The 26,191-nt window shown below is 44.7% G+C and overlaps 1 protein-coding gene and 1 long non-coding RNA gene across 3 annotated transcripts in view; one reads left to right on the top strand and one right to left on the bottom strand.

Annotated features, from left to right (window-relative positions):
* The window catches only part of SAMD12 (sterile alpha motif domain containing 12), a 639,318-nt gene that overhangs the window by 245,292 nt on the left and 367,835 nt on the right, over positions 1–26,191 (top strand). The window lies entirely within an intron of this gene.
* Positions 19,667–26,191, bottom strand: part of LOC130274375 (uncharacterized) — a 63,934-nt gene continuing 57,409 nt past the window's right edge. Inside the window, exon 4 of one of the 2 annotated variants that reach the window (XR_008844344.1) lies at positions 19,667–20,143. This is a non-coding gene — a long non-coding RNA (uncharacterized LOC130274375). Of the gene's footprint in view, positions 20,144–20,540; positions 20,726–26,191 lie in introns of those variants that run through there. The other variant, XR_008844346.1, reaches the window with a different exon arrangement.

The following is a 26,191-nucleotide window of genomic DNA, read 5'->3' as shown; positions in this document are numbered from 1 at the left end:
AACAGTTTGCAAAGGAAGAGTGGTTAAACATTCCGGCTGAGAGGTGTAAGAAGCTTATTGATGGTTATAGGAAGTGACTGATTTCAGTTATTTTTTCCAAAGGGTCTGCAACCAAATATTAAGTTAAGAGGGCCAATAATTTTGTCCAGCCCATTTTTGGAGTTTGGTGTGACATTATGTCCAATTTGCTTTATTTCCTCCCTTTTTTGGTTTGGTTCTCACACACAAAGGGAATTAACATGTCTATAGCAAAACATGTGTTACTGCAATCCTTTTCTGTGAGAAATACTTCATTTTCTTGAAACATTTCAGGGGTACCAACATTTACAGCCATGACTGTATGTCTCTCTATGAAATCATAGGCAAACAGAGATAAAGTGTTGGTCTATAGACTTATACAGCTGCCATACAATTGCTCTGCACACCTTATATGTTTAGATAATAATTTAGGTTCATTTTCTTCCCTGAATAAGTTGCGATCTTCCAGTAAAGACAATTCTAGCTCCTAGCTGCCCCTAACAAGACACAGAAAAGCCATTTACCAGTGGAAACCAGATCCACCTGCTCTTTAGGTTTTCAGGTTGAAATTCTATGTTTAGTGGAAAATGAATAATGTCCTTCTAATTCTCCAGCATGGCTTCATCTGACACTAGAATTAAGTGGCAGCAATGCAAGGAAAGCACTGCACCCCTTAGGCTGAATCTCAACTCTACTTGGCCTCTTTTGGAAGCTTCATGACTGACCTATTATAGTCAATGTCTGATCCTGTGACCTCTGAAAGAAGCTGGTGGAGGTGACAGGAACTCTGGATGAACCCTGGAAACATGAAAGATATTTAGATGGGATTTTAGGATAATTTTGTACCCATGCACTAAAGACAGTTATGAACAGTAGATAGCCATCTACAAATACTCGTTCATACTCTTTCTTCCAACAAAATCGACACCTCGTCTCAAATATAAGCATGCATGCTTGGCTCTGACAAGCAAGTATATTTATTCTTAGTGGGTACAGGGGAAATGAATGGTTGAGGCATGTTGAAGCCCTGGTATTCCTGAGTCGTCTTTTATTTACCATTTTCCATCTGGGGACTATTGGCTCTGGTGACTATTGGTTCTGAGGACAATTGGCTTTGAGGACTATTGGCTCTTGGTACTATTGGCTCTGAAGAATATTGTCTCTGGGTCTATTGGCTCTGAGGACTCATAGATCTTGGGATTATTTGCTCTGAGAACTTTTGATTATGGAGACTATTGGCTCTTGGAATTCTTGGCTTTTGGGACAATTAGCTCAGAAGAATATTGTCTTTGGGGATTATTGGCTCTTGGGACCGTTAGCTCTTAAGAATATCAGCTTTTGGGACTATTGGCTCTGGAGACTATTGGCTCTTAGGACTATTATTTCTGATGATTATTGGCTATTGGGACTATTGGCTATTGTCCCTATTGGCTCTTGGGACAATTGACTTTTTAGATAATTTGTTCTGGGGACTATTGGTTCCTGTGATTATTGTCTCTCGGAACTTTTGACTCTGGGGATTATTGTTGTTGGAGACTGTTAGCTGTTGGGACTATTTGCTCTGGGGACTGAGGGTTTCTAGGGATTATTGGCTCTGGCGATGTTTATTTGTGGATGGTAATAAATTAGGTCCTACATATCAATCCTCTAAACAGAAAATAGAGGATTGGAGCACAAGGGCAGAAAGAAAAAAAAAAAGGTCTTGGTGACCTGCTGGTGCAAATGTGAGAGCCGCTGATACTTCATTGGAACTTTACAAAGCAGAACTTCTTGGTGAGCCAGCAGCACCTCTGCCGTCAGTCAGCCAGGTTGAATTTGCTGCAATCTGCCAATTCGTTACCTGTTTGTCTGGGGATAATGGAATTTGTTGGCTCTGAATATGAAGAACTTTTAGGTGGGTACAATTTGCACTCACCATATACACCAATGACGTTCACCAGATGACTATAGCTTTATAGAGGGACATTTTCTCACTGGGTTCTTTTTTTTGGAGGAAATTGTATCTAAAATATCCAGTAATTATTGAAACCTATCTTATCATCCAACATACTGTAAATGTAATGTGGCGTTTTGAAGATATCCTGGAAAAAAGGAAAAACTTGTTTATCGCCAAAGAAATGTGTCCGGTTCCTGTTTACAGGATAAATCCATTTGTGCTGTCATATGACTGGTGAAGGTGACATATGGCATTTCGGTGATAACAGTGAATTAAGGAGGTTATTTATTGACAGTTTAGCCTCCACTAATGACTCCATATTTCAGGTCCGGTGACAGCGGCTGTATTTTTTGAAGACGTATGTTACTGATGATGTCAAGCAAAAAAGTTCATCTTTAAGCCGGACAGATTGCAGCCGCATCAGAAATTACATTCTCTATAAGTAGCCTTGAAATGTCCATGATCCTGGGAAATGTATGATTATAATGTGCAGGAAACAGAGTGCTTCACTATAGGATCTGAATTTTACCCTGTCAGCCGTCCATATCTCTTATTATTTATTTTAGTTCTATGCATTGAACATAGATTGATAATTATATGAGTCATTCTATCAGGTTGTGGTGACTGGAGGCCAAGTGGGTATCACAAAGATGGCTGGAGTAGTAGTCCTTAAAGGAGTACTCCACCCCTACTCATGTTATCCCCTATCCAAAGAATAGGGGATAACAACATGTCTGATCGCGTGTGATCCGGTCGCTAGGACCCCCACACAATCTTTGGGCCGGCACTGCGGCATTACAGTCATGGAAGCTTGGGGTACCGCGTCACACAATGCACCCTCCATTCACGTCTATGGGAGGGGGCGTGACAGCTTGTACACAGCTGTCGCACCTCCTCCCATAGACATGAATGGAGGGGGCATGGCGACTGTGATCGCCACTCATCCAGCATGGAGCGGAGTTCGCTCCGTGCACTGAATGACTGGGGTTCTGCGGCAGAGATTCACAATGGCCGGAGCCCCGCAATCAGACATGTTATTCCGTATCCTTTGAATAGAGGATAACATGTCTAGCGGCAGATAACCCCTTTTAAGGGTCGCTGGCTAAGGCGTCACAATGGTGTAAGTGGATGCAGGGTCCTCTCACGCTCCACTAGGCTGACATAGTGAGGGGGACAGACTGAAATAATGATGATGGAGTGGATGTCGTTGGCAGACTGGGTATGCTGGGAGTTAAAGTTTTGCTGCCTCTGGAGGGCCATAGTTTGAGACCACTGCCCTACATAGTGTCCTTTTTGATGGATGTGAAATCACTCATAGACACACGCGGGTTAAAGGGGTACTTCACTAAATTCACCTCTTAAGGACCAAGCTCATTTTCACCTTAAGGACCCAAGCATATTTTGCACATCTGGCCACTGTCACTTTAAGCATTAACAACTCTGGAATGCTTTTACTTGCTGTATGAATTTTATTCCAAGATTGTGTTTTCATGACTACTTTAACACAGTGGTAAATTTTTGTCGTTACATGCATCATTTCTTGGTGAAAAGTTCAAAAATGTTATGAAAAATTAGAAAATTTTGCATTTTTTTTACTTTGAAGCTCTCTGCTTGTAAGGAAAATAGACATTCCAAATAAATTACATATTAATTCACATATACCATATGTCTAGTTTATGCTTGCATCATAAAGTTGACATGTTTTTACATTTGGTAGACATCCGAGGGCTTTAAAGTTAGTCGAAGTTCAGCAGCAATTTTCCAATTTTGTGTGGACAACATGTGTGGACGTAAAGTGCTCTATGAGCACACTACAATGCTCAGAAGAGAAGGAACCACATTTGGCTTTTTTAAAGCAAATTTTGCTGAATTGTTTTTCGGGGGCATGTCACATTTAGGAAACCCCTATGGTGCCATATCAGCAAAAAAAAAACACATGGCATATTATTTTGGAAACTACACCCCTCAAGGCATGTAACAAGGGGTACAGTGAGCCTTAACACCCCACAGGTGTTTGACAACTTTTCGTTAAATTCGGATGTGTAAATAAAATAAAAAATTTCACTAAAATGCAGTTTCCCCCCCCCAAATTTACAATTTTTACAAGAGGTAATAGAAGAAAATGCCCCCCAAAATTTGTAACCCCATTTCTTCTAAGCATGGAAATACCCCATGTGTGGACGTTAAGTGCTCTGCAGGTGACTACAATGCTCAGAAGAGAAGGAACCCCATTTGGTTTTTGGAAAGCAAATTTTGATGAAATTGTTTTTGGGGGGCATGTCGCATTTAGGAAGCCCCTATGGTGCCATAACAGCAAAAAAGCCCCACATGGCATACAATTTTGGAAACAACACCCCTCAAGAAACGTAACAAGGGGTACAGGGAGCCTTTACACCCTTTACACAGGTGTTTGACAAATTTCCGCTAAAGTTGGACATGAAAATTAAAAATTTGATTTTTTTCACTAAAATGCTGGTGTTACCCCAAATTTTTCATTTTCACAAGGGGTAATATGAAAAAAAGCCTCCAAAAATTTTTAACCCCATTTCTTCTGAGTATGGAAATACCCCATATGTGGATGTAAACTGCTCTGCGGGCGCACAACAAGGCTCAGAAGAGAAGGAGCTCCATTGGGCTTTTGGAGAGAGAATTTGTTTGGAATGGAAGTCGGGGGGCCATGTGCTTTTACAAAGCCCCCATGGTGCCAGAACAGTGGACCCCCCCTCACATGTGACCCTATTTCAGAAACTACACCCCTCAAGGAATGTAATAAGGGGTGTAGTGAGCATTTACAGTGGAACAGTGGACTGTGTAAATGAAACATTTTATTCTTCATTTTCATGGACCACTGTTCAAACACCTGTGGGGTGTAAATTCTCACTGCACCCCTTATAACATTATGTGAGGGGTGTAGTTCCAAAATGGGGTCACATGTTGGGAGAGTCCACTGTTCTGGCGCCATGGGGGCTTTGTAAACACACATGGCCTTCAATTCCAGACACATTATCTCTCCAAAAGCCCAATGGTGCTCCTTCTCTTCTGAGCATTGTAGTGCAGAGCACTTTACGTTCACACTTGGAGAATTTATATGTTGTTTAAAATTTTGGGAGGCTTATTTCCTAGTACCCCTTGTGAAAATGAAAAATTTGGGATAACACCAGCATTTTTGTGAAAAAATAAAATGTTTTCATTTCACATCCAACTTTAACTAAAATTCTTCACACACCTGTAGGGGGTTAAGGCTCACTATATACATTGTTATTGTTGAAGGGTGTAGTTTTCAAAATGGGGTCACATGTGGGTGTTTTTTTTTTTTTTGTGTTTATGTCACACCAGCATGTTAGTTTAAAAAATAAATTTTTTTACATTAACATTTTGGAGTAGACCCCAACTTTACCTGTGTAGGGGTATGTGTATATGTAGTGTTTTACCCTTTATTTTGTGCAGTGTAGTGTTTTTAAGGTACATTCAAACGGGCTGGGATTTACAGTGAGTTTCCCGCTGGGAGTTTGAGCTGCAGTGGAAAATTTGCTGCATCTCAAACTTGCAGCGAGAAACTCACTATAAACCCCCGCCCGTGTGAATGTACCCTGTATATTCACATGGGTGGGGGAGGGCAAACCTCCAGCTGTTGCAAAACTACAACTCCCAGCATGCTCTTTGGCTGTCCATGCATGCTGGGGGTTGTAGTTATGCAACAGCTGGAGGCACAGTGGTTGCAAAACACTGAAAGTTTGTTACTAAACTCAGTGTTTCGCAACCAGTGTGCCTACAGATGTTGCAAAACAAATTACGGCAATTGGGCAGAGAAAAAAATACTGCTAGCAGTAATTTTTTTCTCCGCTCAGCTACTGTGAGACAATGAACACCTGATGGAAACACACCAGACCCCACGTGTCACTAGAACAGACTCTGTGACGGAGTTCCCCGACTTGACCTCAACGGTAATGTGAACCCGGCCTGTGCTTCAATGTCTTTGTAGGGTGCTGGTCTTTAGATACATCAGTGAGATCATAGCCACCATACCTCTAGGCAGCAAGGCCTGAAGCCCTAGAAGAACCTAAATGTGCTTTGGGTTTCCTGCACAACTTATCCTCAAAGCCTCTATATAATCATTTATAACTCTTATTTTAGGCTATGTTTTCACACAGTTTTTTCTTGTGTGTTTTTAAAAAATACTGCCACTGCAGTTTCTGAGCCAAAATCAGACGTGTATTCAAAAGCATTGGGAAATATAAAGGAAGGACTTACACATCTCCTTCCTACTGGATCCCCTTCGGACTTTGGCTCAGGAACTGCAGTGGCAGTGTGGTAAGCGTGTAATGAGGGCAGATGGAATTACCCTAGGGACAGATGGCATTAAACCCCTGTGTTCATGATGCCAGGGCGTGGTTTATCCTCTACACCACTTGAAGGTAAACCGCTGGATCCTGAGCTAGGCAAAGAGGCAAATAATGACTCCGACACCAAGTTACAGAACAACGGCAGCTTTACTGAGTCAGGCAGATGTAACAGTCTATACAGCTTGGCTAAGCCCAAGGAGGTGACCAGTGACTTCAGAGACCACATGGCTTGCTGGGACTTATAGTAGACTTGGACAATTTGATGCAGGGCCACGCTGACTTGACAGACAGACTTGACTTGGACTGACTATGACAGACTTCACCCCGTTTGTAGCTTTACAGGTTTTGACTTTCACCTGTGGGGCAGTAGACTTTGGGCCTTCTTAGGTCACCAGACACTCTATCAGGACTTGACCTGTAGCTCAGCAAAAACTCAAAAAAGAGGAAGCTCCACCCAAAGATTATATGGGGGAGACTCTGGAGGGGTCCCATAGGTCACCCTGTAGATCACATGGTCACTGGTACCTTCCCTGGTTATCACATGATAATTATACTTAAAGGCGTACAACAATATATGTACATTACACTAAATAACATATTCACTTAAGATGATACATGAGACATAAGTGCAAGGGGGGTAGAGGTCACTAACATGGAGTTTGCTTGACAGGGCAGCAAGGGTACAGGGAGGGGTGCAACTTCTGTACTGGGCTACCACAAACTCCCCCTCTTAACAACAGCCGCCCTCAGCGCCCAGTCCTGGAGCGCGGACGACATGAAGTGGACCCTGGGGCCTGGTGATAGCAATGAACATTTCCTGGGGCATTTCACAAATGTCCTTCTCAGGGCTGGTGAACAAACAAACTGGGGAAGAGTCCATGTTGCATTGCTCTTAATGTCCTTACATGCTCAATTGATGAGGGTGTATAGAACTGGGATAATGAAACATGTGAGATTTTTAGGACTTGCAGTTGCATACCGGAGAATAAGGATAAGTCTGGATCGGGCTGCTGGAGGCTTTCTACCCAAATGCCTTTGCTAATGGGGCCTTTCGGCTATAGTTACTTCTCCTCATAATATTAAGTAAATATACATTTTCTGACAACATGACAATTTTAACTATACACAGTGACTCTGTCACTTTATGTGTTTACTTAGACCTCCAGGAGAACTTTCTGGCCACAAGAGTACTCTGTACACGATGGACAGGAAAATGGTTAGGCATTAGATATTACTCACTATTTATGGACTGACTATTTAGACTGGTTAGCTACAGTCCTGACTAGACATGACATTTAACTAGTTTAGATACACAAAATGCTATATACTTTACTGACTAACTATACATGAAACAATACAAGAATTATTTATTCTATACTGACTAGATATTAGTATAGCTATTTATTGATAACTTTTATACAAAGGTACCACTACTGTCTGTACCTGGCTGGTAACTGTCCCTGTGTGGACCTTTGGGACCTGCGGAGCACCACATCTGGAGAATCTGGAGTCACCGGAACTCAGGAACTTCAACAGGCTCTTCTTCAGCAAACTCGGGAGCCGGAATCTGTTCAGAACTCGCTGGCATTTGTACTGGAGACGTTGGAGTCAGAATTGGCACTCTGGAGACAGGTGTATAAGCGGGAGCCAATGGAGACAGAGCAGGGACTGGCGTGTTGACTAACGTTGGTTGTATTAGTCCCTGGGTGGGAGGCAAACAGACAGGTACCACGACAACCCACTTGGAGTAATGATCCACTATGGTGAGAGCATAGGTATACCCGCCCGGGTAGGAGACAATTTTACATGGTCTAGCACGACCAACTGGTTGGGTCTTTCACTCTGGATGGAATAAAGGGGTGTTCTTGCGTCCTTGCGCACATTCTTGGTGACTTTACAGACAGAACCATTTCTCAATATCACTCCGCATTCCAATCAATAGAATCTTCGCCTGACAGTGGCTTCGGTCTTGTGGAATCCATAGTGTCCCGACTAGTCATGATATGCGTTGAGGACCTTCGCCGCATCTCTTCGGGGAACCAGAACCTGATAAAGTCGATCACCAGAGACCGGATCCAAACAATTTCAACAGCAGACACAAACAGTCGCTTTCTCTGTCGCCACAGATGCTTCAACTCGTAGTCACACTGGTTCCTTTTTCAGCAGAAGGTAGTCCAACAGATCCCCCATAACTCAACTTATATCTTGAAGAGTCTTCCAGGTGTACAGGTCATCTTTAACCTTTTCGGACCTGGGCTTTTGGGACCATGAGGGCGGTCACAAGATGGTCACAAACCTGGTTCACAAACCGTTGATAAAATGGGGGCATCTCTACTTCTTCCCACACGTCTTTGACGGGTGGTTCTTTGCCGGGGGTCATGTGAGACAGTACATCGGCATTGATGTTTGACTTGCCGCTTCTGTCCTTGATGATGAAGCTGTAATTAGCTAATCTTGAAGCCCATTGCTGTTCCATGGCACCCAACTTGGCAGTGTTCAGGTGAACCAGCAGGTTATTATCCGTGTAGACAGTAAATGGTGTGGCAGCCAAATAATCTTTGAAATTTTCTGTCACAACCCATATCAGGGCGAGAAGTTACAATTTGATTGAGCTGTAATTGGCATCATTCTTCTCTGCTCTTTGCAGGTTACGACTGATGTAGGCAGTCACTCTCTCTTGTCCATCCTGAACTTGAGACTAGACAGCTCCCATACCTTCAAAACTGGCATCAGTGTATAGCTGGAATGGCTGTCTGGATACGCCAGGATGGGTGTATCCAGGATGGGTCAGAAGACATCTAAGAGTTCGGAACACTGTCTCTTTCTCTTCGGCCCATTTAATAGGTAATCTTCCATTGTACTTCTCCTTTGCTGTACCCAATAGGAGAGCTGTGAGGGGTTCTACAATTTGGGCAAAGTGTGGGATGAAGCAGCGGTGGTAGCTGGCAATCCCAGGAAGCTCCTGACATCCTTCACCGTGCACAGGTTAGGCCAGTTCTTGACAGCATCCACCTTTTCAGGATTTGGCTGAACTCCCTCTGCACTGGCAACGTGGCGCAGTAAATGGACTTGAGGTTTGAGCAAGTGACACTTTGATGGTTTGATCTTCAACCCATGCTTTATCAAAACTCGAAAGACGTCTGACAGATGACCGAGGTGTTCCTGATAAGACTTGGAGTACACAATGACATCGTCCAGGTACAACAAGACACTTTGGAAATTCAAATGACCCAGGCACCTTTCCATCAGACGCTGGAATGTAGCGGGGGCATTGCATAGCCCAAAAGGCATACTTGCCAGCATCCGCTGGTTAAATCCAGGGTGGAGAAGTAAGCAGCAGACCCGAGGGCCGTAAGCGACTCCTCAATCCTTGGCAAAGGAGAAGCGTCCTTATGTGTGACATTGTTCAGTTTCCTGCAGTCAACACAGAAGCGGATGGTTCCTTCTTTTTTCTTGACCAGGACAAGTGGTGCCACCCAGGGACTATGACTTTCAGTCAGACACAGAAGCGGATGGTGCCTACTTTCTTCTTGACCAGGACAAGTGGTGCCACCCAGGGACTCTGACTTTCAGTCAGACACAGAAGCGGATGGTTCCTACTTTCTTCTTGACCAGGACAAGTGGTGCCACCCAGGGACTTTCTTGTATCACGTCCGCTTCTTTCATGTCGGCCAGCATCTTCTTGACAGTCTAATACATGCCTGGCGCGACCTGACGGTGCCTTTCTTGGATAGGCGGGCTGTCGCCTGTGAAGATACGGTGCTGGATCATCGAAGTCTTCCTGAAGTCTGTGGGGTGTTTGCTGAAAGCTTCATGATACCTTGGGGTAGTGTCGTCTCCCACCTGGAACTGCCTCCACCACGGCTCTGGGGGGTTAGCACTGGATCGATCGGTAACTTGAATGGCATGCTCTCGTGCCACCAGACGTTCTGTCACAATGTCTTTCGACTCTAGGAGGTACAACTGAGCCACTGGAGTGTACTTCGGTAAGACAGTAGCAGAATCAGACAGGTTTACTAACCGCACAGGGACTCTCCAGTTGGTGACAGTGAGGAGACTTCTCGCAGCTCGGACGAGAGGATAATCTTCCAACTGCATAGGTTCCAGCAGGGCCTGATAGTCCCTATTCTTGACTCCAGGATGTGCACAACACCAGACAATGGTTTCAGTGTTGGGTTGTAAGGTCACTGACCTGATATCTTGAACTCATACTCTGCAGATTTCACCTTGCTTGTTGGCAAACTTCTGCTCCGCCTGTAGAACTTTCAAGTGGTGCTGCGCAGCCCGCTAGTCTGAAGAGGACATATGGGGAAGAGAGGAATGCAAGGCATCTAATATCTCAGAAAAACAATTTTTCATAATGTTCATCCCCAATATAAACTCATCAGACCACTTATCTGTCACATTAGTTACAATCACTCCCTGTCCGGTAAGGACATGCTCTCCCAATTGAATAGTTTGCTCTCAGTATCCATGTCTGGGGACTGGTTTCCCATTACCTGCAACTACTCTGAAATTAACATCATCAGGCTAACGTAATAGACTAGCAGCCCAATGCTGATAGAAAACACGTTTAGATATGGCAGACACTTGTGTCTCTGTATCTATTAACGCCTCTAAAGGCACACCTTCCACAATAACTTTTACAAAGGGGCAGGAGGCGAAGGGGGTTGGACCTGTTGACTGTTTTTCTGAGGGCCGGTCCTCGATCTCAGGGTGAATCTGTTTAAATCCCAGCACTGCATTTTCCAATGGCCGGGCTTGTTAGAATAGGTGCAAAAAGGTCTCTGAGTCCCCGAATATCTATTGGGTGGAGGATTACGGTAATTGGAATTACGGGGAGCAGGGGCAGGTTTCCTAGGAAAGGGTGGTTACCGGTCAGGTGGAGCAAGCCGGGTGGCAAGCTCCTTAACAGCCTTGGTCAATTGCTCAATGTCCTGCCTAATGCTCTGTAGATCTAAGGCTGCAGTGACTGGCAAGGTGGGTTGCACTGGAGTGGGGACAGGGGACTGTGATGGTGTAGGCCTGGCTACCGCCCTAGTGGCTCTTGAACAGGTGCAAAGGAAGTACAAACTTCCTCTAACTCAGTCTCTGACTCAATCACTTGTATAGCCAGTCTTTTAAAGGCAGGAAATGACATGTGGGGGTTTTGGACTGCTAACATTCTCAATTGGGCCTTGTCCCACTTGTTATGGGCTCCTTCAGTAAATCTGTCCATTAACACTTTGTTGCCCTGCTCGGGAGTTAAACCATCTAAATTCTGGACAGTCTCTAGGGCATTCTGTAGGGCTACAACATATGCTCTCAAAGGTCTCACCTGGCTTTTGTCGCTTTTAATACAGCCGGAGACGTACCTCTGATGGAGAGTGTGACTAAAATATCTGGTACAGTCCTTCAAAGATCTGTTCCCCCGTCGCCTTCTCAGATGCTGGCCAGGTGCGGACTTCCTCTAGTGCCGGTCCCTGGAGTTGTCCTGTTAGCAGTTGCTCCTGTTGGTTAGAAGGGAAAGAGTAAAAGACAAACAATCTCTGGATTTTCTCTTTGAAATCCCTCAGGGTGAAGCGGTCTCCATTGTAAGTTGGAAGGACAGGATTTTCCATGTATACCAATGCTGTCCCTGGAACACCAGGATTGTTGATGCTTGCAGGGGACAGGACACTGGCTGCTGGAGCAGGTGATGACCTCGCCGATGCAGATGAAGGGGCGCTGGCGCCCGGTTGGTCTGTCGTGCTGGGTTCAAACAATCAGTTAATTTTTTGAGTGCGCTGTCGCTGTCACGATGCCGGCTGGCAGGTAGTGGATCCTCTGTGCCAGAGAGGGATTGGCGTGGACCGTGCTAGTGGATCGGTTCTAAGTCACTACTGGTTTTCACCAGAGCCCGCCGCAAAGCGGGATGGTCTTGCTGCGGCGGTAGTGACCAGGTCGTATCCACTAGCAACGGCTCAACCTCTCTGACTGCTGAAGATAGGCGCGGTACAAGGGAGTAGACAGAAGCAATGTCGGACGTAGCAGAAGGTCGGGGCAGGCAGCAAGGATCGTAGTCGGGGGCAACGGCAGGAGGTCTGGAACACAGGCTAGGAACACACAAGGAAACGCTTTCACTGGCACAATGGCAACAAGATCCGGCGAGGGAGTGAAGGGGAAGTGAGGTATAAATAGGGAGTGCACAGGTGAACACACTAATTGGAACCACTGCGCCAATCAGCGGCGCAGTGGCCCTTTAAATCGCAGAGACCCGGCGCGCGCGCGCCCTAGGGAGCGGGGCCGCGCGCGCCGGGACAGGACAGACGGAGAGTGAGTCAGGTACGGGAGCCGGGATGCGCATCGCGAGCGGGCGCTACCCGCATCGCGAATCGCATCCCGGCTGGAGACGGTATCGCAGCGCACCGGGTCAGTGGAGCTGCCCGCAGCGCTGCGGTAGCGAGAGAGAAGCGAGCGCTCCGGGGAGGAGCGGGGACCCGGAGCGCTCGGCGTAACAGTCGCTTTAATAATAATAAGGTGCATTCCCTTTTAAGAGAACTTATGAATTGCTGCAGCGGCGCTGGTTTGACTGATGGGGGTACTACAGTGGACACTCCCCTCTATTTTGCCAGTACCCTGCGATAAGCAGCCTTGTGAACAGACTTGCGGACAATTCAGCAGACAATAATGATAAATTCAGGCACCAGACATTTTGTACTGGTGATCGGTGATGTTTGCAGAGCCTGCGATGACTATGATAGACTTCAACCCATTTGTAGCTTACTACCTTTTTTTTTTTTGGGGGGGGGGGGGGGGGGGGGGGCAGAGGTGCATAGGAGATTACTGTCCTCCCTGAGGAGGGGGGGCAGAGGTCACTGACATGGAGTCTGCCTGACAGGGCAGCAAGGGTACAGGGGTGCAACTCCTGTACTGACAGGGGTGCAACTCCTGTACTGGGCAACCACAGCAGTATTCCAAAAAACACCAGTAAAACATCCTGTGTGGAAACCTAGCCTTATTCTAATGACTCTGATAGGACTAGGTGGTGGAATATGTAGGCTTATTTTTGTATTGGTACTTTAAGAGGTCCTGGGTTGTGAGGCATAACTAACGAAAAGTGGGAGGTAAGGTACTCACTCTTCCTTACTCTAAGCTAGACTCTCACCAACTATCATCTACCTATCCATCGATTTAGCTCATATCTATCTCATATCTATCTATTTGCTGTATCTATTTATCTATCTACTGTATCTCTCATATCTATCTCATATGTATCTTTCTGTCTATCTACCCACCTACCTATCTATGTTTTCTGTGAATTCTGTAGAGTGATCTTTTGTTATATTGAAGGACCGATTTTATCCAACAACAACTATCCATGTGAAAAAGTGATCCCATACGGTTCCTGTACTCCAGGTGGTAGGATTCTGCGCCATCAGAATCCCACATGGTTCTACAGTGAATTGCTGCAGTTTATCAAGGGAATTTTTGGCCACACAGTTCAGTTCTAACTTTTAAAGCACATGTTTTTAATAAATGTAATTGTCATTTTTAAATTGTACTTGAAAATTCAGTTTTATTTAGGGTGAGGCCGCACACAGGATTTGGAGTTGGACAAAGTGCGGCTGCATTTTATCCAAACCACGGCCACTCCTAAACTTTAGACATAACTAGTATGCGTTCATGCTCTCATGGTGGTAGCTGACTCTCCATTTAAAACATTTTTTTGGAACATTTCCCTGGAGACTTAGGGGGGAAATTCATCAAAACCTGTGTAGAGGAAAAGTGGTGCAGTTGCCCATAGAAGCCAATCAGATTGCTTCTTTCACTTTTTACAGTCCTCTTTAACCCCTTAACGACGCAGGACGTATATTTACGTCCTGCGCCGGCTCCCGCGATATGAAGCGGGATCGCGCCGCGATCCCGCATCATATCGCGTCGGTCCCGGCGCTCATCAACAGCCGGAACCCGCGGCTAATACCACACATCGCCGATCGCGCAGATGTGCGATATTAACCCTTTAGAAGCGGCGGTCAAAGCTGACCGCTGCTTCTAAAGTGAAAGTGAAAGTGACCCGGCTGCTCAGTCGGGCTGTTCGGGACCGCCGCGGTGAAATCGCGGCATGCCGAACAGCTGACCGGACACCGGGAGGGCCCTTACCTGCCTCCTCGGTGTCCGATCGACGAATGACTGCTCCGTGCCTGAGATCCAGGCAGGAGCAGTCAAGCGCCAATAACACTGATCACAGGCGTGTTAATACACGCCAGTTATCAGCATGAGAGATCAGTGTGTGCAGTGTTATAGGTCCCTATGGAAGCTGTAACATTGTAAAAAAAAAAGTAAAAAAAAAGTGCTAATAAAGGTCATTTAACCCCTTCCCTAATAAAAGTTTGAATCACCCCCCTTTTCCCATAAAAAAAATAAAACAGTGTAAAAAAATAAATAAACATATGTGGTATCGCCGCGTGCGTAAATGTCCGAACTATAAAAATATATCATTAATTAAACCGCACGGTCAATGGCGTACGCGCAAAAAAATTCCAAAGTCCAAAAAAGCGTATTTTGGTCACTTTTTATACCATTAAAAAATGAATAAAAAGTAATCAAAAAGTCCGATCAAAACAAAAATCATACCGATAAAAACTTCAGATCACGGCGCAAAAAATGAGTCCTCATACCGAACTGTACGTGGAAAAATTAAAAAGTTATAGGGGTCAGAAAATGACATTTTTAAACGTATAAATTTTCCTGCATGTAGTTATGATTTTTTCCAGAAGTGCGACAAAATCAAACCTATATAAGTAGGGTATCATTTTAACCGTATGGACCTACAGAATAATGATAAGGTGTAATTTTTACTGAAATATGCACTGCGTAGAAATGGAAGCCCCCAAAAGTTACAAAATGGCGTTTTTTTTTTCAATTTTGTCGCACAATGATTTTTTTTTCCGTTTCGCCGTGCATTTTTGGGTAAAATGACTAATGTCAATGCAAAGTAGAATTGGCGACGCAAAAAATAAGCCATAATATGGATTTTTAGGTGAAAAATTGAAAGGGTTATGATTTTGAAAAGGTAAGGAGGAAAAAACGAAAGTGCAAAAACGGAAAAACCCTGAGTCCTTAAGGGGTTAAGAATGAAAGAAGCGAGCTGATTGGTTGTTATGGGCAACTGGACCACTCTTCCTCTGCACAGGTTTTGTTAAATCTCCCACTTAGTGCTGGTTGCTGGTTTAGTCTAATTCCTGATACCAGACTCAAGAGGTACATCACTCTAGTGGTGCTATCTCCCCAGGGCTATAGGGCCTAACAGGGCTGGAAATGTTCCAGAGCAGGAACACCTTTTATCGGGTGATAGTTCCGCCTAGGTATAGGGATTGCCCTCTGCATCTATAATAGGGTTAATTCCAGGGCTCAAGTCCTGCAGGAACGCATGGGAACGGAGTTCCTGCACTTTTTCCACAGCAGGTACACTTTTCCCATTAGCAGGAACAACAATTGAGTGGAAATCTTGGGTGAGTTCCCACACTTTTTTTTCCCTAGGACTCAACCCCTGGTTAGTTCCCACTAGGTCCCCATTCTCATGTGACTTTTGCTCATGTAGCTACTTTACAGATGATTGGTCTGGATTAGCTGATCTTGGTGCTCAGCTCAGGGCTCCTTTTGGTGTGTGATCTCCTGATTGGTTAGCCTCTTTTTAAATGTCCCTGGCTTTTGCATTGTGGTGCAGATTATGGAATATCTTCTATAACTTTACCTTCTATGTATCTGTTTGGAGAGTTTTTTTTTGTTTGTTTTTTTTGTCTCTGGGTCAGTTATTTGTATCAGGCCCAGTTTTTCAGATGAGGGTTCTTAAATAGTGATAGCTGGTTAAGGTCAGTTTTTAAAGTCAGTTTTTCCTAACTGCTATTGTGGTGGCCCAGTACGAGAGGTGTTACCCCGCACCCTGGCTGCCCTGTCCGGCAGCCTCCCTTCAGTGACCCCTGGGCCCCTTGTACTTTTTTCCCCCTTGTATATATGTTTTGCTATGCATTATAATATATAATGTGTTGTTGCTTTAAGAAATGTACCATGTGATTGTTACCCAGGAGGTACCAGTGACCAGGTGATCCCAGGGGTGACCTATGGGCTCCCTCCTAGTCTCCCCCTTATAAGCCCTGGGTGGAGCTAGCTCGCTCTCTCGGAGCTTAGAGCTCTTGTTGCTGAGGTCCAGTCAAGTCGAGTCCTAGTGTGCGAGTCCAGAGTCATTGGAGGCCTCAAGTCCAGTCTGTAGCTACAGTCAATTGCAAGTAAGTCACAGCTTTGTCAGTCGTCAGTCAAGTCAAGTCAGTCCCTGTCAGCAACTGTCAAGTCAGCGTGGCCTGCATTAAATTGTCCAGTCCTACTACAAGTCCCAGGAAGCCCTTAAGGTCTCTGAGTTACTGGTCACCTCCGTGGGCCCTGGCTGAACTGTATAGACTTTACCATCTGTCTACCCTCAGTAAAGCTATCGTTATCCGTAACTTGGCGTCGGAGTCATCTGCACAAGCCAAACTCCATGAATCCTCACCCAACCCACCCAGCATATGCTTTGCATTTTTTCACAGTTTTAATAGCCCCTGTCTGTGTTGTACGTGTTTATTTTACAGTGTCTCTTTTATCCGCTCCGACATAAATTAGCAACCAACAAATCCATTATAAGTGATATCCTACCTGCTGTGCGGGGAAATTTAGATGCATTAGGAATGGTGAGAGTGCGGCAGCGTCATCCGCTCATTGTCTACTACGAGAAGTCGCCTTTTCTGCTTGACAGGTGTACTTTGTCCCAATTCAGATGACAATTTGTTTTCATCCTCAAATCCCCTGGAGTTGAAATGCATCATTTATACAGCTAAATCACAGCCTTTCATTGATTCATTATCATTTCTACAGTCAGATGCTCTACCTGCTTTTTGTTTCTAATAATGGTGAAAATCTGTGCAGCTGATGGACGTTTTTATACAGAGCATTAACTAGTTGGTTACAGAGAATTTTTTAATAGAACAATGAGATATAAAAATGTTTGCCTTTCCTGTCGTCCCCTCCCCCGACCTACTTGTGCATGTTGGCGAGTATGGGATCATCTGCTGGACCATGATGCACAGTACTTATGGTTGGGATTCCGGCCATATGATCCCTTTCCCACTGTGATCATTCCTAATTGCTCTACTGGCAAAGGGAGGGGCCCCTCTTGTCATTTCCTGTCCAGCCCCCATTACAGTAGACATGACTGATGGTTTTATACTGGCAGCTTTGACTTAACAATGTCCCTCACAGCCGGCCAGTATTAGTCTTTAGATATGTTTTAAGGGTAGGGTCACACGCAGCGCAGTATATTTCACGCTGTAAGAAATCTGCTTGAAATTTGCTGTGTATGCGCTATGAGCAGATGCATAGGGTTTTCCCCTCCGCAGCCCTGTGTGTGCAGCGAGGTTCGGAGGCAGGCCGAGCGCAATGACATAACTGTGCCGCGCAGGGCATTTGTTCATTCACAGCTCCAGGCACTGTCTATGGGATTTCTGAAAACTCCAGAAGATCCATAGACATTGAATAGAGTGGTAAGTCATGAGCGCAGCCAATCCATTTTCTCCATGAACCACCTAACTCTCTACACATGATCAGTTGGGGTCTCAGTTTTGGATTCCTCACTGTGTGGTGGCCACTGGGTGTTAGTAGACGTACCTTGTTCACTTCGTGAAGCCAGGGCACCGTTTTTCCGATCCACGGTCCAAAGGTAGGGAGACAGCTTCTCCTGGGCCAGACACGAGGAGCGAATGAACACACAGACCTCAGGTTATGGATAACTGTCTTTACTGAGCTTGTGCAGATGTTATTACACAGACAGCTGGCCTTGGTGTGAGAGTGCAGCGTACCCCTTGAGAGCCTTGTTGCAGTTCTGAGACTTGTGGTGCTTTTCACCAAACGGAATTGTAGACTTCAGATTCTGGTTTCTAGGGTCCTTACAAGGCACTGTAAACTATTCTGCAGGGGCATAGTTTGTCTTTGTCTGCCCTAGACACAATCAAATCTGTTTGGTTAATTAACCAATTTAAAGGGGTACTCCGCCCCTAGACATCTTATCCCCTATCCAAAGGATAGGGGATAAGATGTCAGATCGCCACAATCCTGCTGCTGGGGATCCCCGGGATCCCCGCTGCGGCGGCCCGCTATCATTACAGCACAGAGCGAGTTAACTCTGCACATAATGACGGGCAATACAGGGGCCGGAGCATCGTTACCTCATGGCTCCGCCCCTCGTGACATCACGGCCCGCTCCTTTCAATACAAGTCTATGGGAGGGGGCGTGGCCCCCTCCCATAGACTTGCATTAAGAGGACGGGCCGTGATGTCACGAGGGGCGGAGCCATGACATCACGCTGCTCCGTCCCCTGTATCGCCCCCGTCATTATGCACAGAGCGAACCCGCTCTGTGCAGTAATGATAGCGGGGTGCCGCAGCGGGGATCCCGGGATCCCCAGCAGCAGGACCGCGGCGATCTGACATCTTATCCCCTATCCTTTGGATAGGGGATAAGATGTCTAGGGGCGGAGTACCCCTTTAATCCTTTCTTGTCTCTTTGGGACAAGTTATTGGGATAGATAAGCACTCTCATTTCTTTGGTCACTACATGTTGGAACATATCAAGCGCACTACCTAACACCAGGGGAGGATTAAATGTAGACTGTCTCCCGCCTGTAAATATGTACTCTGTAGGTGCGACTGTGTGGTCAGGTTCGCCTGTGCAAGATCAGCTAACATAAAGGTGCTCTCAATTTCTGTACCAGTGAAGTCTTTCTGTTTCAATCTTTTCATTGAACACTTTTAAGAATAAACAACATTACACTGTAGTGCAAACAAGCACAATGAGATAGAAAACAAACCAGTTGGAGGTCGAGAATAATAAGAGACTGAGCTGAGGTACAGAAATGCATCTCAAATGACACTGTAGGGGAACGATGCGCTACCTGTGAAGTCTTTCACTGGGCAGAAACCAAGGGGTCCTATCCTGCAGGGGGTAGTGTGATCCTTTTCTTCTTTGTGCTGATTAGGGACATTGGAGAAAAAATTATGTAAGTTGATTTTTTGAATGGCTTTAAAGGGGTACTCCAGCCCTGACACATCTTATACCCTATCCAAAGGATAGGGGATAAGATGTCTCACCGCATTCTTGTATTTGCCACCCACCTGTTTGAGTTGCATGCCGTGGTGCCAGCTCACACGTTCACGATACTCCGGACCCGTGGTCGCCACCTGGCTGTTTGTGAGCTGGCACCGCGGTGTGCAGCTCAAACAGGTGGGTGGTGAATACAAGATTGCGGGGGTCCCCAGCGGCGGGACCCCCACGGTGAGACATTTCATCCCCTATCCAATGGATAAGATGTCTCAGGGCCGGAGTACCCTTTTAAATTGATCTACTTCAAAGGATGTAGAGTCAAATTCCTCCATCACACCAAAATTCAGACCTTTAGATAGTACGGCCAAGGTATTCATGGGGAGGGGGACATCAGTGAGATTGATTACCAGAGCATCCTCTTCTAATCCCTCCATGAGACCCCCTTCCTTTTCTGGCAGTAATTTCCTCTTGGTCTTCCCCTTTCTCCTTCCCCGCCTTGTCCTGCACATAAAGGAGGTTGTGGGGGTGCACTAGTACTAACAGATTCTCGGGGGGCCTCATCAGAGGCACTCGTGTCCATTTAGATGGTCCAATAATCTTGGCTCCGTCTTTTCCTATATGGCCGCCTCCAGTTGTTCTTGGGGCCTCTATTAATAATTTGGCTATTTTGTGTATTCCATGTAAACATATTTTTGGTGTCGTAATCCAGGTTTATATTTGTAAACCTCTCGGTGCTCGTCCACTTTCCTGGTATGCCTGCAAAGAATTAAAGGTCCATAATGCCCGTGCCTCTCTCTCTGCTAATCCCATAACTTTGTGTTCCAATGCTTTAATACTCATGATCTGTAATCCATCCTAGGTGTTACAGGATGAAAAAACGCTTCTGCATTCTGTCTGCCGGCATCTGGGACATTATCACCACTAGTTGTTTCTAGATCGATCTCCATGGTTAAGGGTACTATTCTTCTAGCTAAGTAGTGTGCTCAACTAAAACACAGTATATACACGTTCAATAATAAGAAGAGCACAAATAGTGGCACTACTACTTTTGGCACTAAAGAGATTCCTCCACCCTTGTCAATGACACACTAAGGGAAATACAGGTCCTGGGTCCGCGGTACCGGCGGTACTGGGAACCAGAAATATGCTCAAGTAACTAAGATATTCAAGTACAAAGAACAAACAGTATCCCGAACTCACCGCAAGGCTTATGTCCGAAGACTCTGCTTCACCTCCTCCACAAGACCCGGCTCCAGACTTCCTGCAGGGGGCTCAGAGGCGACTGCCGGCGGTTTCACGCTGGTATGCACTTCTTCTGGCCTCATTGCCATCATAGCGCTGTGTATGTGATAAAGGGGAAACAGGTGTCATGTGATCTGTCTGTACTACGGAGAAAGAGAAGGGACAAACAGCTACCAAAAGCAAAGCATAGCATGAAGAACATTAACCTCTTCTGTGCAAGGCTGTTGGATCTAAAAAAATGGAGAGGGCAGTTATTACTAGTTACTAACCTCAATGTATTTCAATAGTGATGACATTTCAACTCTGCCATTGATACTGATCGGACTGAGCGCATTCGTGCCCATAATCCAATATGTCTCAGCTCTTAGAAGTAACGTGTTTCTGTCACATCCAGACTTGGCTTCTTTCACTACCTCTAAGCCACCAAATTTGAGGCTACTCATATCACCAGCATGCGTATTTCTAACATGTTCTACTAATCATGGGGCTCCTACCCCAGTTTGTATGGAAAGCAGATGCTCACAGATTCTTATTCAAAGTTGTCGTATGGTTTTGCCTATGTAAAACCTTTGGCAATCGTATATGATGTAATACACTACATACGACGTGCGACATGTAATCAATTCTTTGATAGAAAAAAACGATGCCTCCTAATCATCCCATGTCCATACAGCCATTGTACTTACATTGTGGACAACTACCGCATTTTAGCTAGTTGGTTGTACCGCTCAGACTCAAAACAGAAGGTGTTATGCGTGAGAATAAATTGGAGGACATTTTAAATGAATTCAACGAACACTGGTGACTTGTATGATAGTTGCATCATCGTCCGTACAGCCTGAACACCTGCATCATGTGGGATGCAGGTGTACAGGCTCTCGACGTCCACGGAGGAAAGGGAATATCCATCCCTCCATTGAAACTCTTGGACAAACTTTAACACGTCTCCGGTGTCCTTCAAATAGGAGGGCATTGCAGGAAAAAGTGGTCTCAGCGACCAATCCACAAACTTGGAAAGAAATTCAGTGACACTCCCCCTCCCAGACACAATAGGGTCCTCCTTATGGACTTTAGGAAACAAATACCATCTTGGTTTTGTGGGGTGGAGGGGCAGCAGGCTCTCAGCCAATTTTGCATCAATTGCTCCAACTTCCACATTGTTCCTCATAAACGTCTTGCTCCGTTAGTACGGACCGATCACATGACACCTGTTTCCACTTTATCGCATGCACAGTGCTATGATGGAAACAAGGCCAGTAGAGGCACATACCAGTGTGAAGCCGCCGGCAGATGCCTCTGAGCGCCCTGTAGGAAGTCTGGAGCCGGGTCTGGTGGAGGATGTGAAGCAGAGTCTTCGGACATAAGCTTCCCGGTGAGTGCGGGATACTGTTTGTTCTTTGTACTTGAATACATATTAAACATACGTACATGGATCCGTAACAAAATTAATTTAGGAAAAAAATATTATTCTTATATTACAATATCCACATAATTAATAGAACAGTAGGACTCTAGTGGGCCCAACACCGCGTGCTATCAGGCTGCCCGAGACAGTCCAAAACCATGGGACAGCCACTGGTGCTGGGACACCACAACTGATCAGCTTATTACACCCTGTCCTGTGGATAAGGGATAACTTACAATCTTGGGATAACCCCTTTAGCACATTGATCCCCAAATCATGGTTTTTCAGCTGTTGAAAAAATACCACTCTCAGCATGCCGCTGACAGTCACTGAAGTTTTAGGTTTGCAATAGCTGGACACCCCTGGGTTAGGGATTACTGCTATGACAGGTTCATTTTAGACTATCAAAGCCTCCCTTATGCTCCATCGGCAGGCAGTGTCATATCTCATTTCCAAACAATGGACATTGTGAGCAGTTCCAATAGACCCCATTATAAGTTAATGGGGTCTCTCAATCATGAGTAATGGAAAGAAGGAGGAAACTAGAACCAACACTGCTAAAGAGCTAGTCTTTATTGGAATGCATTAAAACCAGTTTACATGATAGACATCGCACCATCGCACTACGCGAATGTCAAACAAGTCAGACGCGTTTCGAGCACATGCGCATTTCAAGCGCATGCACATTCATGTAGTATGGTGGTGTGATGTCTATCATATAAACTGGTTTTAGCAGAGCCAGATCTATTTTCCTCCCTCTTTTCATTACTCACGTCTAGGATGAGGATCCGTGCAGACGACTGAGAGGCGAGATGAAGACAATTTCTTTTTTTTATGTTCATGTCTCTCCATCGTGCAGTGGATTTGACACTGCATTGTGGATTATGAAAGCCATGATGCAAATATAAATAGTTTTTATTTTAAAAAAAAGAAAAATTTTTTAATGGTGAGTAATGACTCAAAAAGTCAATAATGGGCCGCCAGTGTTGGTGGTTATCTTAATTGTGCGGTATTCTCGAATAGGCACTAAAGTTATCGAGGAGGTGACTATGGGAGTAGCAAGTAAAAGACTGACAGACCTGAAGGGAAATATGAAAAGAGAATGGAGGGGAAAAGGAAGGGTCCATAGTGGGAGAAAAGTGGGAGATGGTGACAATTTATCAATGTAAAGACTTGTGATGGTGAAGTACTGATGTAGATGACAAAGATACAATACAACACAAAACCGGTAACAAACAACTCAAATGTTTCTGAAGGTGGTGAAATAAGATTGGGCCCCATTCTATTTTACATTGGGGATTAATTGTAAAAAATGGGGACCAAATCTACTTTGACCATTTTTCGAAACAAGTGTGTTCAGGCCATGAAGGGTTCCTGTTGTTTCCTGCCTCTTTTACTTATTCACATTTTTCACTCGCTGCTTCCAGTAGCTGTGCTGCACCTATGGATGGACATGGGTCCCACTGGTTTTTGGCCCCTATAGCATTTCATTTTCCTTCTATACAGATAGTTGTCCCCATGACCATGGTTTCTCCAGCTCCTTCCAAAAGACAGATAGGAAACAGCTGGTGGGATGGTCCAGAAGTTAAGACTAGAAAATAAAACATTTAATGAGTCTGCTGTAGGTTTCTAGACCCAGGAACATTACTAAAACTCATTTAAAGGTGTACTCCGTTGGAAAACATTCTTTTTTTCAAACCAACTGGTGCTAGAAAGTCAAACAGATTTGTAAATTACGTCTTAAAAAAAATAATTCTTCAGTACTTCAGCTGCTGCTGTATGCCCCAGAGGAAGTTGTGTAGTTATTTCCAGTCTGACCACAGTGCTCTCTGCTGACAACTCTGTCCATGTCAGGGACTGTCCAGAGTACAAGCAGATACCCATAGGCAAACCTCTCCTACTCTGGACAGTTCCTGACATGCATAGAGGTGTCAACAGAGAGCACTGTAGTCAGACTGGGAAGAACTTTACAACTTCCTCTGGAGCATAATACAGCAGCTAATAAGTACTGGAACGATTAAGATTTTTAAATAGAAGTAATTTACAAATCTGTGTAACTTTCAAGCACCAGTTGATTTGGAAATAAATAATAATAATAATGTTTTCCACCAGAGTACCCCTTTAAGCTACAATTCAAGCTTGTGTTTGACCTTAACTTCTTTAGGAGAAGTGACATTTTTTAGTTGGTCTCCTGAATGTACAGTATCTGGTTTGCTCTAAATGCCATGTTCATTGCCAACCACAGATGAGATGCCTACAGGCAGTGATCTTCCCAAGGTCATACGAGAAAAAAGCTCTCCATATAGCTATAGTTACTGTAATTATAAACCAGAAGCTTGTGCGGATCCAGTGAGGCTTAAATTAGAAATGTGACTTTACCTTGGACTTTATTTTACCTTGGAGAGAGTGTTAGGAATATATGAAGGTAGCTCCAGGGTAAATTGTAGGCATGTATGGTGAAACCTCCACAAGAGATAACCTCTTTGAGATGATCACCTCATTATCTGGACCAGATGTCATGTGACGGATTTTCAGTCCGCTATAAAATGCTTAGTGACCATTTTCTTAGCAAAAATGCAATTTTAGGATGTTTTCTCAAAGGGGTTTCACTGTATACCATTGTGTAGAAATCTGCATACAGCAGAAGCATTTACAGGAAAAAGAGAATGTCCAGCGCCAAACTCGTACAGAGGAACTTCTTTATTGGGTTGCCATGGGAAACGACAGGAACTCAAGTAATGTGATGCGTTTCGACCCGCAGGGCCTTAGTCATACAAGTGTTACATTCATTATAGTTCACAGTAGAAGTGGTGCGGCACTGCTAGTGGTGTCCTGGAGTGTAAGACGACGGATGGATGCTAGTATAGCTGTGTTGCTGGAGGTGGTGCTCAGATAAGGCAAGCAGTATACAGATCAGTCCGTAAGAAAAAGATATCGGCACTCACCAATTCAGCTTGCAAATCTTCTTTATTGAAGCATACTTACATAAGGGGTACAGAAGAGAAGGGTAGTGGGGGGATAGTGAATGGCGACCGAGCTCCTGTTTCGCACGCTTGGCGTGCTTCGTCCGGCCATGCCGGACGAAGCACTCCAAGCGTGCGAAGCAGGAGCTCGGTCGCCATTCACTATCCCCCCACTACCCTTCTCTTCTGTACCCCTTATGTAAGTATGCTTCAATAAAGAAGACTTGCAAGCTGAATTGGTGAGTGCCGATATCTTCTCTTTCTTACGGACTGAGTTACATTCATTATAATCACTTATATATGCTGTGTGGGAGTGGCGTGGGCAGGGCATGCCTGAGACACGTCACTCCAACACCTGAACACATAATTACAAACATTTATTAAAACCAACATAGGAATCAAAAAAGTCAGTATCAAAGACAATATCAATAAGAGAACATCATAATAGAAGTGCGTTATAAAAGAAAAAATGATGGTTTTAGTTGTCAACCACTACTATGAATCTCTCCCTTGTATTCAATATATTCTAGATGATGATATTGTGTGAATAGAGCCCAAGTCCTGCTGCTCATACATATAAATGGAGCGAAGAGAAATAGTTGTGGTATGATGGTAGATCTGGGGAAGCTGAAACTATTTTATATATGTTTTATATATATTTATGAATAAGACAATATACGACTAAACTAATATGGGGCATGGAACATCTTAGCTATGAGGAGCGATTAAAGGAGTTACAATTGTTTAGTCTTGAGAAGAGACGTTTAAGGGGGATATGATAAACGTATATAAGTATATTAATGGCCCATACAAAAAATATGGAGAAAAACTGTTCAGGTTAAACCCCCCCAAAGGACGAGGGGGCACTCCCTCCGTCTGGAGAAGAAAAGGTTAAGTCTAAAGGGGCGACACGCCTTCTTTACCGTGAGGACTGTGAATTTATGGAACGGTCTACCTCAGGAACTGGTCACAGCAGGAACAATTAACAGCTTTAAAACAGGGTTAGATACATTCCTGGAACAAAATAACATTAATGCTTATGCAGAATTATAAAACTACATCCCTTTCCCTTATCCCCTTATACCCTTCCCTTCAATTCCCTGGTTGGACTTGATGAACATATGTCTTTTTTCAACCATACTAACTATGTAACTATGTATGGTGACATTAACTGATCGGATAATTTGCCACAAG

This window comes from Hyla sarda, chromosome 5, assembly GCF_029499605.1.
Source record: "Hyla sarda isolate aHylSar1 chromosome 5, aHylSar1.hap1, whole genome shotgun sequence".
NCBI lineage: Eukaryota > Metazoa > Chordata > Amphibia > Anura > Hylidae > Hyla > Hyla sarda.
This window is presented reverse-complemented; position numbering and strand designations above follow the sequence as displayed.